We start from the raw sequence: 17,833 nt of genomic DNA, 5'->3' as shown, positions 1-17,833 counted from the left end.
AAGAACACTCAATTAAAACACAAATACATTGTCAACCTCAAGAAGAACAAGGACAGAAAACATAAACATTTTCAAACTTCGAACGCACCTTAGTCTCGCAACATGCAACTTTAACCCCTATTCGCAAAACGAAAAGCCCCATAGTGGAAAATGGGGTATTTCAGTTCATTACAAAATGAAATGTGCTTAGGTATTGGTATAGTTGGCGCATGCGCGAAACGTACCCCATACATCAGTGACGCGATATACGCCGAGTGAGGCGCGCGCGTTTCACCCCATAGTGGGCGCCGGCCCAAAATTCAAATGTGGTATAGTGACCGTTACAGAATAAAAACTTAATTACGAATAAATTTTATAAAACACAGATTATATATGGATCGAGTTTTTGAATTATTAAATGTAGTGCGGCAGTGGAGTGTTTTCAATGCGAGTGAAAACTGCGACCCTTAAAAATTGATACAGGTTTGTAAATTAAATTGCTTTGTTGCGTGTATCATTGTAACATGAAAGCTAAGGAAATAGATTATCGACCGAGTGGTTAAGCCATTTAAATATTTCATTCCTATTAAAGTTATTAAATGTTAATTGCGTTGCCTTGACACAGTTTATAATACGCCGGATAATAAATCATGAGAACCTACATTATGTCATTTCTTTTATGTTTACTTTTATATATTATCAACATGTTTTATACGAATCATATAAAGAAGTTATCCTTATTTACTTAAGTTCTGCGAGTGAGAAACAGATTTTTATTTTTTTTAAATTTCAGAAGCAGTACGTATGTACCGGACATTAAAAAATCTAAAAAAAAACATTTCTAGACACCTGTTTTAATTGTTTTTAACAAAAATTTTAGCATAAAAACAATTATACCATAGAAAATATATTTTACTGTTGTATTATTAACATTCAATGTGGTTTATTAAGGATATTCTATAAGAGACAAATAAATACAATAATACAATGTGTTTAGAAATATTATTTCATTAGAAATTTGTATAGCAGCCTGCTTCTTCGAAACTGGTTCTTCTGAAATATATGTACATACAAATAACGTCTTAAACGATGGAGATACTATATACAAATTGTATATAATTAATAAAGATAATTTGGTTAAAATTAGGTTCAAATTAAGACTATACACAATGTGCTTACTCCCTCTGTATGTTACGGACAAAGTTAACAATTCAATCAAATTAAGACTGATAATGTAACATGTGGATGAATGATTATCTTTCAAAGCATCCTATTCGTAGGTCCAAGATTTTAATGGGAAAACCAAAATGGCTCTGAGGTGAGCATATTTATAAAAAAAAATACACTTCGTGTTGATAGCGTGGTGTAATGGTTGCAGCTCCTTACAAACATTTTGTAAAACAACAAAATTTGGCGATTAAAAAGAGTGGCGGAGAGTTTATTGACAGTTCTTCTCGTCCGTTCCCTTGATTTGAGAACTGGCATCAAATGTAAAATTAGAAGCATTAAATATGTATTACGTTTTACGTAACTCCAAAGAATATGAGCTCCTTCAACTAATCATACAAGGCAAAGTGGCAGGTAGAAGGAGACCTGGCCGCAGACGCACGTCTTGGTTGAAAGACCTTAAGACAATGGTTTGGTCTAAGCACCAAGTCATTGTTTAGAAGCGCGGCATCCAAAATCAAACTAGCCATGATGATTGTTGACGATGATGAAGGTTGGCGACCTTCGCAAGGAGATGGCACTATAAGAAGAAGAAATATGTATTTCTTTATTGACGTTCATAAGTGTACATTGTGTTACCTAAATAAATGATTTTGAATTTGAATAATCTCTTCGGTTTTTAAATCGGTTAAAACAAACTAAAACAATTTCAAACAATTCCGGTTACAATTTTAAAAAGTAAGGGAAGGATGATACATACAGAAGTATTTTATAACTCTTGTTAAACATTCATTAAATGTACAAACACATGGTTTCCATTAATTTGACGTACAAAATATAAATAGATTATTTACAGCAGAAGCCACAAACTATTACATTGATATTTTTAGCATAACGAAAACCGAGTCCCTTGGAAAATTTAACTTCTAAGAATACAATGATTAATGAAAGACTAGTAATAAATCATGAAAATTATTCTCTTTAAACGTCAACTTAAATTTATGGCTGTGCTAAGTCTGATTATTTATCATGTCTCTTATACCTAATCCAGAAATAGATCGATTGAGTACTTTTCACGAAAGAGAATGAATAATTCATCAATGCGAAGAAAATTTTGCCTTTATATCAAGAGAGGATATTAAATTTCGGATAAGTATTTAGGCTGAACCGTGACCGGCAAGTCGAAGTAACTTTAACCACAAAAAAATCTCAAAACGACTGACTATCCTACTGATGTTTTAATTTTTTTTTTTTTACAATTCACACCAATTTCCCTAGTCCCATGCTAAGCTGGTGAAGCTTGTGTTATGGATACTAGGCAACGGATATACATACATATCATAGATAGATATACATATAAATACATATTTAAACACCCAAGACCTAAGCACAACACCAAATGCTCATCACATCTATGTTCGTCTCAGCCGGGGATCGAACCCGGGACCCATGGATTCGCAGTCAGGGGTACTAACCACTAGACCAATGAGTCGTCAATTCAACCTGGCGAAAGGTCAATGGACTGTAATAATAAAATATTATTTACTATTAGTAGCGATCGGTAATTCAAAATTATATATTACTCTTGAACTGATTAACAGGTGTTACGCAAACACCTGTTTTAATGATAATTATGTTATTAAATATGAAATGTTTGATATCCTACGAAGGTTCAGTTAGTAATTCTCGTAGCTCATTCGTAGCAACGTAGAACTTAAAATTAGATTCGTAATATCGTAGCAGCAATTTAATGTGTTTGTTAATCGATTAAATCAAGACATGGATAAATTTTAAGAAAACATAATGTGTGGAAATAAACTGACTATATCAAAAGCCATCAAATAAAGATCCTGAACATAACTTTTCTTAAACAAATTCTACGAAAACCCAGTAAAAGTTTCAGTCTCCGTTAGCATATTCAACTTTATTTGAATCATATAAATAAACTTTCATGGGATAAAATCGCGATCGTTATAACAAATTATTAACTATAAAAGTGCAATTAAAATTACAGACAATACGTGGATATTCAGATAATAATTAACTTTAATTAAAATATTGAAGATAAATAATATTAATAATAACTCATTACAAATCATGTATTACCATCTTTTTTTTTATTTAAAGACAATTCACACCAATTGACCTAGTCCCATGCTAAGCTGGTGAAGCTTGTATTATGGGTACTAGGCAACGGATATACATACATATTATAGATAGATATACATATAAATACATATTTAAACACCCAAGACCTAAGAACAACACCAAATGCTCATCACATCGATGTTCGCCTCAGCCGGGGAATGAACCCGGGAACCATGGATTCGCAGTCAGGGGTACTAACCACTAGACCAATGAGTCGTCAAATTGCATGTGTCTTGGGTATTTGGGGCGCAAGATAAAAAAAACTTCACGAAGATGTGCAGCGTTTTTGTTGAAGAAAAGGGAGAGAGCGATTGAGACCGATTGAGAGAGTGAGAAGGTCAAATTACCTTTTAGAAATTCTATTATTAAAATTAAAATTTCGTAACGTAACGTAAATGCCACGTGTATTTATCATCGAAGAAATATATTTAAAAATTGAAATTTATTATTTGTACTAATATTCGACACATGATATTTTAATGACAACTAAATTCATTAAATTCCTAACATATCTTCATTTTTCCCTCCCTCTAAGTCTCGGAAATCTAAAGTTTTAGATTTGTATAAATATGAACATTAAATTATTAGTTTGCCAAAGAAGTTTCACTTCTGACATGTGTACTTGGTACGCACGCACTTTTTTTTTAATAAACAAGCAGGCCATCATTGTGGGCACCTGTCGAGCATGTCGAGTACACATGTCGAGTTTTTTGGGAAAAGGTTAATAGGGCACATATACCAAAAGATGCATTATTACCGCCGTGATTCGAATGCACTATTATTAATTCATAGTTGGGAGTCAGTACAATACTAAAAAGAAATGTTGTAAGATGTCAGTATTGTTTGTGAATTTGTGGTGTAAACGCACTGCAGACTGAAACTAATGTAATACTTGCGTAAACATAAAACAAAAGCCGGTAAAAGCTATTAATCTTCGGAGAACGTTTTGCCGAATCGAACTTTGTTTAGAAGGTTTTGCAAACACTTTTGTATTTGATTTTAAGCTTAACAATTATTGCTGTAATAATTGGTAATTATATCCATATTAATATAACAAATTGTTGTAATATATAGGACATATAAAATAATAAATCAGTGGCGCAACCTTTTAGGTCTGGGCCTCAGATTTCTGTATCTGGGTTATGATCATTTGTCAATCAAATATCAAGGTAATCTAATAGGCAATCAGCCTCCTGTGCCTGACACACGCCGTCGACTATTTGGGTCTAAAGCAAGCTGCATAGCAAGGGAGGAACCCTATATTTTCCGTTCGAGCGAATGTTAAATGCGCACATAGAAAGAATGTGAAATGATGCACAGCCGGGGATCGAACTTACGACGTCAGGGATGAGAATCGCACGCTGGAGCCACTGGGCCAACACTGCTGCACATTTTTATTTATTATTTATTTTAGTAGTTTATCGCCATAACTACTTTATTACAATTCCAATAAAACTATAGATACATTGACTTGATTATGATTAAACCATGAAAAGAAAAGCACTGCTTATTACATGCATGAAATTAATTTAATTTTCATTATTAAAATGATGTTAGGTTAAACTATCGACGTCAGTATTGCTTATTATAAAAGCAATTTTGTTAGAAGCATCGCCATATTTCATTATGTAAATTCGTGGATGGACGATTTTCTATTCTTTATAGGCTTTATTAAAAAGTAAATCAATGTTTATTTATCAAACAATCAACTTCCACTTTGATTGTTTTAAATAATGTGATGGAAATATTGTTTTTTTGTAACGTTATAAAAATAAGACTATATTCTATTCATGTAATAATATTTAATACTAGTACACGACCTCCAACGGAGTGAAGTTGAAATTCTTCCATATATCACTCATCTTTGCTACTATTTTAAATATATGTGCGTTTGTTCTTCAGTAGAGTTAATCTATTGAATAAATTATCAATATTAATGGCCTTAGTTTTAAGTTTCATACATACAAATACTTCCTCTTTGTAACAATAAATAAATCCACGCTACAACATTTTTAGGTCTGGGCCTCAGATTTCTGTATCCGTTTCATGATGATTTGACAATCTAATAGGCAAGTAGGCGATCAGTCTGTGTGACATACGCCGTCGACTTTTGAGTCTAAGGCAAGTCGGTTTCTTCACGATATTCTTCTTACCCGTTCGAGCGAATGATAAACGCGCACATAGAAAGAAGGTCCATTGTACACAGCCGGGGATCGAACCTGCCACCTCAGGGACGAGAGTCGCACGCTGAATCTGAACTGTATCTTTTCGATGCGTTTGCTTGAATTTATAGCTTTATTGAGTTGGTTTAAAACTGGCTTGACTGGGGTAGACTAAATCTAGTCCAATTTAACCCCAAGAAGACACAAGTTTGCGCATTTTCCGCAAAAAAACTCCCTTTGTCGCTACTTCTCTCTTTGAAAACACTCTTCTTAAACTAGCATCTACCTAGCAGCTGCCTACTTAAGTATTTCCGAAGACTCGACTTAGGGCCCTTCAAAAAAAGAGCCTACAACTTCTTGAAAGGCCGGCAACTTAATAGCGAGCTTTCTGCCAATGTGTGTCTATGGGCTGTGGTATCACTTAACATCACATTACATAAAAAAAACTTTTCTGCTTGATTAATAAACCGTAGTCATAGCATACACAACACACAATTTTTTCCGTGTCTTGCATTATAATGTTAGTTAAATCTGGCAACAAAAATGTATTTATGGAGTCATAAAAACAAGTTATGTGAGGTTTACGTGCGACCACGTAATTGCCCGTTTTATTTCACCTCAATGAGCTTACAATAATATCTCACATTGTGTCTGTTTAACAATTGTAATGTATATTTTATGGCTTTGTGGAATCTTTTGGAAACCACGCTAAGTGTGTAAACGAATATGAATACATTTTTATAGAAATGTGAAAACTCATAGAGAATATAAATAGTGTTATCATTATATTATATTATATTTATTTATTAGTACTTAGAATGATACGAGTAATAGAAAATTGTCGATTTTGACTTTGACGGAAATGATAGGTAATCCATTGAAATGTTACAATTTGAGGGCCAAACTGAACATTTGTTAGAGGACGCAATTTTATTTATGGGACATGTGGACACCCCTTTTTCCAAGATGGCGGCCTGGGGACAAGGGTGCCAACCCCACAAATTTGGGTTTAAGCTTGTATTGACCCCCCCTACATAAATAAAATTGCAACCGCGATTCCATTAAACTTTAATTCCAAATCTAGCAAAGTAAATGACAGTTTCTACTGACTCGCATTTTACCCTACATTAATATCTCAGAATATTCATACGGGATAATCTTTTCCGTTCTGAATCTTGAATATGAGGAAAACGCGTTTTCCACACGTTTCGAAATTTCGGGACTTTTCTTTAATTACGTGATCCGAATATTAAGTTGCAAATTTTGCAAGCGAGAAATTTACATAATGAAACGTTCTTTTGATTAAAATGAACTGGCATGAGTTTATATTTATATAGTTTTGGAATTAAATTAATATATATAGGTATTTTATTCTATTGAATATTCAAAACATAGCAATCAAATATTATGTATTTAAAATTTTCTTAACGTAAATTGTTATAATAAAAATTAATAAAAAAAAAATTGGTTGTTTGTAAAGTAGGTTTACGATCGAGATGTTTACGTGATAACGTCTTATTGGTGATATAAGTTTTTGGGAAGTAAGGAATTAATGAAGATAACAATTTTTTCAAATTTTAAATTACATCTATCGTTTTATTCACACTTTTGATGATAAATTTCGGGTGTAAAATGACAAGTTTACTTATTCGACTATGATATACATTTTTCTTCATACATTCACGGAATGACTGGCAGCGCTCGAGATGAGACGGGAGATCGGTCCGTCTCTCTCTCGTTATACCTGCGATCGCGCTCGTGAGGTTTTGGTGTGACACAAGTTTCTGAACATGTCACCCGACTAAAACGATTTTAAAGACGTTATCACGTCAACAAAATTAAAAAGTTTGGACCCTATGGTAATTTAACGCTGGCAACATTTCCTCGCTGTATTACGATACTTATTGGTTAAGTGAGGAAAGCTCCAGCTCTGGGGTCAACGGTACTATCTACCAGGCGCCAACTTACGGCGAAAAGGCAGTCCGTTGCTTTCCAAATCATTTAGTTACCTTATTTTCTATACTATTAATGAAATAAGGTGCTAATGAATAATAACGTGTAGCTGGAATTTGCTCCATTTGCTGTTCGGGGATTAAATTGCATAGTTTAATTGTTTCTCTCTTTAGACATTTATTGTTATTATTAATGTATTTAAGAACTCGATATATATCGGAGAGATATCCGTAGAATTCAGAGTTTATAATGATTAAACGCGTGGTGACACTCGTTGTCTTTAATGACTTCGTCCAGAAGTTCCTGAGCCTTCCACACGAGTCACTTCAAGTTTGTCGAGGGTCAAAATATACAGGTAACACTTGTGCGAATGTAATGAGAATGCATTTCAACGGGGCTGGCTTATTTTGTGGTGATCATTTCAAAAGATTTTTAAGGTGTATAGAGCTTGAATGACATGTTTTGGGAGGTTGGTAGAGCCTAATTTATAGCCTACAGAAGATTGGCATTCATATTTTTATATACTGACGAATTTGTCTAGTGATATCCTCAAATCCTAATTGGGTTAAAACCACGGTTGGTGCTGAATTAAAACTGTTGCAATTTGTCAAAGGAAAAAAATCAAAATAGTCCAATGTGAAATAAATAGTTGTAAATACCGCAGCTTACTTAAAACTGACGCGTCTATGATTTTGGTATTTGTTTCGTAACCCTACCTTCTGTGCTGAGACACGCCGTCGAATTTTGAAGCCTAAGGCATGCCCTTACGATGCAAACAAAAAACAACAACTTGAGAGTCACACGTGAAAGTGAAGTGAACATTGCTCTCTTTAAATTATGCATAGTTAACTGATTATACATTTCAATATCACGTCGTTGTTCATTTCGTTGGTTGGTATTACCTCGTAACCTATATCAATATGAACTATCCAACAAATAATAGTAGATTAATTATTATAGCGATGGCAAGCGGCTGGATGTCGTTGATCTTTAGAAAGATGGGATGGGCTTTGGTTTAGGGCCGTGGGGTTCAAGTGCACAGACGCTAATTAAAAATTAAAGTTGGCGCCTGGTAGATCGTACCGGTCACCCCAGAGCTGGTGCTTTCCTTGCTCTACGAATAAGTATCGGATACAGTAAGAAACTGCCAGCGTTAAAGGTGCCACAGGGACCAAACTTTTTAAATTTGTTTCAATATCGTTGTTAATTTTTAATTATTTTTTCTTATTTAACTATGTAGGTAAGGAAAAGTGTAAATACTGTATATTTTATTGTTATGTTTAGGTTTGAATAAACGAATATATTATTCTTTTAATCCATAACTCATAGCTCGGTTCAATAAAACATTAAGCAAAGAAATATGAATAATAATCGAAAGATAATACGAGCTCAGTTCAAAAATTATCGACAAATAAAGGCTGTTGGGGACAGGCGATCAATCACATCCACCTAATTAGACAAGTAATTGTGACGAATCATTGTTTGCCTTCTTTTGTTTTGCTTTCATATCATTAAAAGCTTCGGGTCAAAAGCTCCGTATTGGTTTTTGCTATTTTGTTTTTCTCGATCATTAGTAGGCTCATTTCGTTTTAGCAATATGATAGCGTCCTCATACTTTTATGTGTAGTACTTCTTGTCCTAGATATAAAAAAAAACAATGTACAATCTCTGTAGTGTTGTGTTGTGATGTTTTTAAAGAATGCTTAGAGACCTATGCTGAAAAGCAAGACACGGTGTATTATGGCTAATTGTATGAATACTTGCACGAAATATAACTAGAGGTGTAGTCTTATTTTACGTAAATAAATGACAATATTATATAAGATAAATATAATGGAAAATTAAAGTGTTTAATTAGTTAATTTTTTGGTACCTCTTTAATTGACAGCTTTACTTAAAGTTATTTTGTTATTATATTTGCTATTTTTATAATCTATATTTCTAGTGTTTTATTGGTCAAGGTCCTTAAAAAATAAAGTATAATTTAAATGCTCATTTGCACCAAATTGGCAAAAATCCAAAATCGTAGAAATAAATTCTTTGATACTTATTTGAAATGATAAAATATTGAAAAATCCAAATTTTAACATAGGAAGTGTGCCAAGATACTTTAGAAAATATCAAGTAGTGAATATGATGAATATCTTTGTTTACATACCGGGTGATGCATTGTTCAGTTGATAAATATATGTTATTAAAATAAAAAAGTGCGTACAAAGTACACATGTTCGAAGTGAAACTTCTTTGTAAATTAATTATTGACTAATGAAGCTGCCCAAATCCCATAATTTAATTTTGCCAGTCTTCCTATATTAATGAATGATACTAAGGCTAATTAACAACCAGAACTAAAATTAGTTGTTGTTATGTATATAGAAATACCACCATAAATATGGTAACAATTACCAAATAATATAACAAATTCATAATTGCTAATTTATGTCCACATTTTCTAAAATAGCCAACTGTGTCTTAGCAAAAAAAGGTCTTGGTTCTGTGCTCTCAAAAAATACAAAACTACCAAAAAAAGTAATTTAGTTACTTAATAAAATAATTATAATATTGATATGTATTAAAAACACCGGCGGTGTTTAAGTGTCAATCGCTCTCTCCCTTTTCTTCGACAAAAACGCTGCACTTTTTCGTGACGTTCCGTAAAAATTTTACCCTCATGCGCATAAAGAAGTTTCACTTCAAAAATAATAAAAACTTTATTCGTGACAGAAATAGGTTGTGACAAAACTCATCTATCGCTATTCGCTAGTCCCCACACTAGGGAGTCCTTGTATTTTGAGTAACTAGACTAGACTAACAATTATTTTAATATATTTTAATTATTTAAAAACATTTTTTAAAGAAAAAGTAGTTTTGGTGTTACAACTAATCAAACACAAGTCGGATTAGACATTAATAATTCGGGAATGTGTGCGTATGTAGGTGAGAGCTGATATAAGCATGCGCTGTGTCTGTGTTAGTTTTTGGAACCTAAGTCATGACAAGATACATGTAATACAAGAGAAATGATTTGTTTTTTGTATGTATAACAAACGAACTCAAAGTTAAAAATCGTTTATTCATATAGGTGACACAATGTACACTTATGAACGTCAAAAAAGAAATACATAATAAATGCTTCTAATTTTACATTTACTACCAGTTCTCAAATTAAGGGCGTAGAACGGAAGAGAAGAACTGGCAATAAACTCTCCGCCACTCTTTTAAATCGCCAAGTTTTTTGTTTCACACAAAACTACAAATCTCAAAACCTTTCTTCACTTAATAATAATAAATCATTTATTCGCAAGAAAGTGGTACATTAAGATCGATCAATTATAAAAATAGGCATGCAAATGTCATATTAATTTTCATTAAATCATATAATAAGAACATCAACACGATATCATAGTAAAAAGTTAAGCTATTTATAATTGTTGTCAAACTTATGGTCCAAGTACACGCCCACGCTATAAAGGCACCTTGCCTTTAAGAATTTAATTATCACATTTACAGAATGGTAATGTTATGTTTTAATATAAAGCTCCAGCCGTGGTTAGCAGGGTCAGGGCTTAATACAAGATCTTTGTACTGAAATGCGTTAAAATCTGATTGATGCAATTGTGAACTAATTTATGAGTTATATATACTATCACTTAATGGCCCCTTGTTGACGAATTTGGCGTGTTATTGATATGATTATATTGATTACTACAAAACAAACAATCTATTGCTAAAACCTTATAAAACATTCCATGGTTTTGGAGTGTATCGCGTTCATACATACACACGCGGTCGTTTTATAATAGGAAAGATAGCCATGACTTCAAAACCACACCTTCATGTTTATTTGTAACGAAATTCTGCGGGAAGTTTATTTAAAGTTCTAAAATTATACATCCTTTGATTACTAAGACGAAACCATAATATGCTTTTATAAAACTTCAATGAATAAAATATATGAACTACACTTCCATACATTCAAATACACAAATATACACACAATATTCATCAACTATATAGTAATAATTAAAAATCGATATATAGCTTAGCCCGAGTAGCAGTGTACCTTTAATGCTGGCAGCACTTCCTGTATTGCGACACTTATTCGTTGAGCGAGGAAAGCACCAGCTCCGGTCACCGGTACTATCAACCAGGCGCCATCCTACATCTTTAAATAGGGCTTGTGCTCTTGAACTCCACGGCCCTAGAGTTTCTACTCCATAGGAAACAAAATCAGATGTGAGAAACTATTTAAAGAGGCGGGAACACTCTGATTTTTTTAAGAAGTAATTTGAAGTATTAAGTATTATTTGATGTTAGTAATGTTAAATTTCAGTTTAGTTTAGTTTTTTTTTAAACATATTTTTATCTTTTAATGTTCTCCTTCCTAGTTGGGGTACTACATACAAATCATGAAGAACGATAAATTGACGCGAACGATAGTTAAGGTGGAGCGTTGATTCGACAAATTAATCTTTTTTTTTACTACAGCTCTTGCGTTATGTTGTTTAAACTCCTAGCTCTCAATATAAATAAACACATTATCATCAAGCCCCATTAACAATTGGCAAAGCAATCCTTCAATATAAACAAAAATACCGCGAAGTTACACAATCGAATAAATATATATTTAACTTCCTTCTTTCTTGAATGATTGGTGTTTACTTACTACAATTTGTCAGAAATTATACAGAAGGATTAAAATTTATGTCCATGTAGGATCGCTGATCTGCCCAACGCGTTTTAATAATAAACTTCTACCACCCTCTGTCTATCTCTTTTTATCACAGCTTAAGCACAATTTGACAGAAAGAAACGAAAGAGTACTTGAGTAAAAAGAGCGCAATTAGGATGGTATTAAAATACCGTATCTGCCAAACATTGAATTTATATGAAAACTTTTAGTATGTAAAATATAAAAGCTTTTACCTATATCTTGACCCAAACCGCTGCCATAAAATTCTATCGCTAAACCATTACATTGATAAGTCGATACCGTATCGGGAATATAGGTTGGGGTTTCAGATTATCAGGACAGCTTAAACCTGCAGGCTAACTCCGTAAATTCAATACTTTAATTCCGCTTATAATATTGAGTGGTACCACATAACTCAATCACGTCAATTAATGCTAAGTGTTTCGTTATTAGATAACGTCATAATTGTTCAAGAGGGCTCTTTTAAGAGGGGGACAAATATCTTTAAATATTTTATCTTGTAAATACCTAGCCCTTCGTTTACGTCACAAAGTGTCTAAATTTCATTTGATTTCATATAGATAGATTATTTCATTACATTTCAGAATTTAGTGTAAGTATTCCGTGTCGTTACTATGGCAACGTATTAATCTCTAATTGTGATATTTCGGGGATCACGATTACTGCAAAGCACTCAAAAGATATGTAAATAATCTTAATATATAAAATTCTCGTGTTCGTTCCCATACTCTTCCGAAACGGGTCGACCGATTGTTATGAAATTTTTTTTAAGCATATTCAGTAAGTCTGAGAATCGGGCAAAATATTTTCATCCCCCTAAATGTTAAGGGTGGTCCCACCCCTAAATTTTTATTTTTAGACAAAGCTTTTTGTTTTTATTTTTCATTATACAGCGTACAAAATACAACCCTTAATTGTCACCCTTCTGCGATCAACCCTTATTTGTTATTATAGTCGATAGTTATTTTTATTGAACTAAAAAAAAAATCCTACTAATAATATACGTGGCAAAACGACGTTTGCCGGGCAGCTAGTTTAATATATAAACATTTGAATTTATGTATTTTAGCTATGTAACTTCTATGTGCTATATCTTTATTTACTACTTGCTACTGTCAACCTCGATTGCCTTACTTTTCTTGTATGACAAACGAACAGCACCTGATGTTAAGTCATACATAGACACTCATATTTCCAGAGGGCTCTCAAGTGCGTTGCCGGCCGTTAAGAATGGGTACGCTTTTTTCATGAAGGACCCTAAGTCGAATTGGTTCGGAAATACACTAATTATATAAATTCTATTTCACTAAATTTAAGTATGAAAACGAAATATTATGTAAATTGCAGAACATTTCTATTCTACATAGCACAAATCGTAGTCACAAAGATACTTAGTGGATCTGGGCATTACAGCAGAGCCGATCGGCTTACACTTGTAGCTTCGATACTTAAGTGATTAAGTGGACCTCACTGCTCTCACTGAAGCTTATTTGTTGGCTGAGGGTGCTTCATGGAATTATTGAAAGACTCTTAAATTCTCTTTCATCATTGCAGTAAGTTGTTCTATATATTATCGAGATCGTGGTTGTAGATTGGTTCTCAATAATGTTGAGTTGATCTTCATGGATATAATTGATAATTATATTTGCTGTTTTTTGCTATTTGTACATTTTGTGAATCATTGCTATGGTTGGCTGGCATTATTTTTCGGCTAGCGTTATTTGTATTGTCAATTCAATTGATGTGTTATCTATTAAATAAATATACTGGTGGTATGTGAGGTGATAAAGCCTAATCATATCTCTGACTCCTGCACATAAACGAAATTTTATGAAGTTTCGGCAGTCCTTGCGTCAAAGTCGATAAGATTTTCATGTTCAGAGATAAGTGAATCAAAACAACGACATTCTCGAAATGTAAGATGATAGATCTAGGGTATTAGCGCCTGGTTTCTATAGCCTGCCTCAAATCACCTAAGCACGTATGTAATAAGGAAGTACTGCCAAGTCCAAATTGTCATTGGATTTGACACAAAATACTTAGCATTCAGCCATTTTATGTATTAACTAAAGCTATTGTATAAATCATATTTGTAAGTTAATAAATTGACAAAGAATAGGGTAGAGTCCATTACAAAGTCTTTGTTTTGGTTAATTCTATATCTTTTATTTTGGTTATAAATGGGCTCCATCAATAAATATATAGAACATTCCACTATAGTAAATGAGATATACTACTGTGGCTCGTAATTCTAATATTATTGTACTTATTGCAGCTGAAAATATTCATATGATAAAATACGAAAATATCGCATATTGATTTTCCTTATTCACCCATCAAACATCAGGTAGCATTTTTATTTCAAAAACATAATCCCTCAAACTCAACATTTACCTTATTCCCTAATATTAAGATTTATTTTCCTACGAAGCACTTATCCGATTAACCTAACCGCTTCAACGTAGCTTATTGGCTTAGATAAGCGTGGATAGGATCTTTATGGGGCAGATATTGTGATGTCTAGTTATCTGATTAAAATCTAGGACGAAATTCAGGTTCAGCAATGTTAGCTAAAGGTCAGGTATGGAAGAATGTACTTATCTTTAAGAGAACTTTAATGTATAGAGCATTCACATTTCTGTGTTTATTGAAATAATAATTAAAATAGATAAATCAGTGGCACATTTTTAGGTCTCCTGTGCCTGGCACACACCGTTGACTTTTTGGCTCTAAGGCAAGCCGGTTTCCTCACGATGATTTCCTTCCGTCCATTAGTGCACAGCCGGGGATCGAACCTACGACCATAGGGATTAGATTCACACGCTGAACTAGGCCAACACTTGTCATTTAAATAGTAATTATGTTTTCTAAATAGAATTTAAAAAAAATGTGTTTATTCATTAAAATGTGTGTTGGGAACCCTTTTAAGTAAAAAATACCTGTGTCTAGGTTCTTTCAGCTTTGTTATAACAAACTATTATGACATACATAGTAAATGTAGTTTTTGTATCATTTTAACTCCAACCTTCAAATGCGACATTGTTAATGGTTTAAGGCATTCTAATAACAAAGAATTACAGTTATAACTCTAAGTCAACTTTGTAAAAGCAGTTTTTGCCTCGCACCACCACTATGTGGAACCAGCTGCCCACTGAAGTATTTTCGAACCATTTCTGAAGCGTATTAATTCTTAAAATGCCGGCAACGCATTTGCGAGCCTTCTGGCAATGTGTGTCCATGGATCACTTAACATCAGATGAGCCTCCTGCCCATTTCCCCCCCTATTAAATAAAAAAAGGTAGGGGATTACGTTGTCATATATTTACAACCAATATTTATATTTCAACTGAATTAATGAATCTTATTTAAATTGATTTTGTAGTTATTTGAATTGAAATATTCTCGAAATCTAAGCGAAGCACGCCTTTATAAAACGGAATTTCCCATTCGTACTATTCTTGGTTTACCACACCCTTTTGAACGAAGATTGACGTTTTCGCGTGATCGCTCACGTAGGGGTGATTGCGTGACGCACAGCAGCAGCTGAAACCCATAATCATTAAAAATGACTAGCTTCGCAGTCGACTTTGCCTATTTATTTCGCTATTAACCTACTTAGCGTTGTATGTATTTTTGTGTAATAAGTTGAAGAACTCTTACATATTACGGATATACACGAGTGTCTTTTGTTTGTATGTCCAGTCCTTTATTAATAAAAATACTGTAATTCAATTCAAATTAATTCAAAAATCATTTATTCATATAGGTAACAAAATTTACATTTACTGCCAGTTGTCAAATCCAGGGCATAGAACGGCACAAAAGAATTGGTAATAAACTCTCCGCCACTCTTTTTAATCGCCAAATTTTTGTTTTACACATTGTTTGCTGCAACCAATACACCATGTTCCACATGACATCTTAAGTAATTAAGTGTAGATATTGATGTCTTAGACTATTTATACAGTCAACGTTAAATTAGAATCACATTGAAGTTGCTAAGACAAATTTCCACAAACACGCCGTGTTCTCTATTTCGCTTCTATACCTTCAATTTTCTTTCTGAGAGCTTAGAAGAATATTTTTATACATCAACGTCTAATAAGAATGTGGTCACAGGGGAAGTTCATGAGCTGCACGTCTATTGAATAAATAATATACCAGAAAGAGCGAAGAAAGTATTCAGAAAGTGTATATGGAAAAAGTTTGAAGAGTGCCATCTCTTGGGGCGCTTTTCATAATTTTCTTCTTAGTTAGATATGACACTTGCAGTCTTGAAGGAATAAGTTTTCTTATATAACCTTAGTTAACCTACGTTTCACGGTGAATGTTGGAGGTCCGGGATTCGATCCCCGGCAAACAATACGTTACTGGTATAGTCAGTGAAATTTGTTGCTCTCTTTTATTTAAGTGCATTTTTCTGCGCGTTTCAGCTTACATTGATGATGTACATAAATGATGGGGTTATGTTTCCCCTCATATCGGGAAGGACCTGCGAATGCGTTTCTGGACTAACAAGAATTGGTATGATTTATTTTAAAGCACACTAAATCAAATTCATATTTTCTAAAAGCATATAAACGCTTTCTTTATTTTAGTGGATCTTCACTCAACACTGTTTTATTTAGAATATCCGTCTATAAACTATAGAGCAGTGTTGACCTAGCGGCTTATGCATTGCAATCTCAACTCTGAGAACGTGCGTTCGAATCACGGCCACACCTGTTATATGTATTTTCCTATCTGCGTAGTTTAACTTGAGGAAACCAGACTTACTTTAATCCAAAATTCGACGACTTTATTTAGGTAGAGTAGTTTCGGGTATTATGGCCTAGCTTAATTCCTTCAAAATCAAAGAACATAAGGTATGTAGGTATCCGCCATAACTTTGCGCCTCTTTCTTTGACCCCCTCAGTCAATAGCTGAGTTGCGGGGAGTGAAAAACGTGGATACGGGCATTATGGCACACAACATAGCTAAGTCAAAAGACATTTAAAAAAGGTCACAGACAAAACGAAGATCCAAGTATGTAGAAAGGTCTAGCTCAGAAGAAGAAAACTTACTTTGGTGGGACGACAGTTCTGAACGGATACAGAACGGACAGAACTGTCCAGATAGAAGCCATGTTAATGATACAAAGTGTTTGTATTGTGAAGATCTCTATTCTAAAAATACCAGAGGTGAAATACGTGTTCAATGCCTATATTGCAAACTATGGGCTCATGAAGAATGTCATGGTCCTTAGGCCATGCCTACCATGGTAAAATTTTTAAGATTTGTCAAAGTTTAAAAAAAGATTTATTTCAATTTAGTTGGGTATTTAATAACTTTAAATGTATAATTTGTGAGTACTATTAACTTCAAAGAACTGATTTACCCATAAAAAATGATTGATCTCAGTAAAAAAAATATATCCAAAAAAGCTTATAGTGTGCCAAATTACCAGAAGTTACTCTACTACTAAGAAAACGGATGTAATCTGAGGCCAAGACCCATATAGGTATATCATTGTCATTTTAACTAAATGGAACCCAAGACCATTATAACTTAAGAAATAAGGTGTCAGCTGCTCCGTTCTGCTCTGACGTTTCAGACATTATTCCATTTCCTTACAATAACCTCGATTCTCTATTGTAAAGCAATTCTAAAAGAAAATATTATGCTCAATTTTCAACAATTCTGTAATAATTCGATTCTGTCGAAGCGTACA

The 17,833-nt window shown here is 33.4% G+C and overlaps 1 protein-coding gene across 6 annotated transcripts in view; it reads left to right on the top strand.

The window, feature by feature from the left end:
* The first annotated feature begins 246 nt into the window (after positions 1-246).
* The window catches only part of LOC125060774 (potassium voltage-gated channel protein Shaw-like), a 75,281-nt gene continuing 57,694 nt past the window's right edge, over positions 247-17,833 (top strand). For all 6 annotated transcript variants that reach the window (XR_007118917.1, XR_007118920.1, XR_007118919.1 and 3 more), the window contains exon 1: positions 247-462. The gene's annotated coding sequence lies outside the window, so the exon portion shown is untranslated. The remainder of the gene's footprint in view (positions 463-17,833) is intronic.

This window comes from Pieris napi, chromosome 22, assembly GCF_905475465.1.
Source record: "Pieris napi chromosome 22, ilPieNapi1.2, whole genome shotgun sequence".
NCBI classification, from domain to species: Eukaryota; Metazoa; Arthropoda; class Insecta; order Lepidoptera; family Pieridae; genus Pieris; species Pieris napi.
This window is presented reverse-complemented; position numbering and strand designations above follow the sequence as displayed.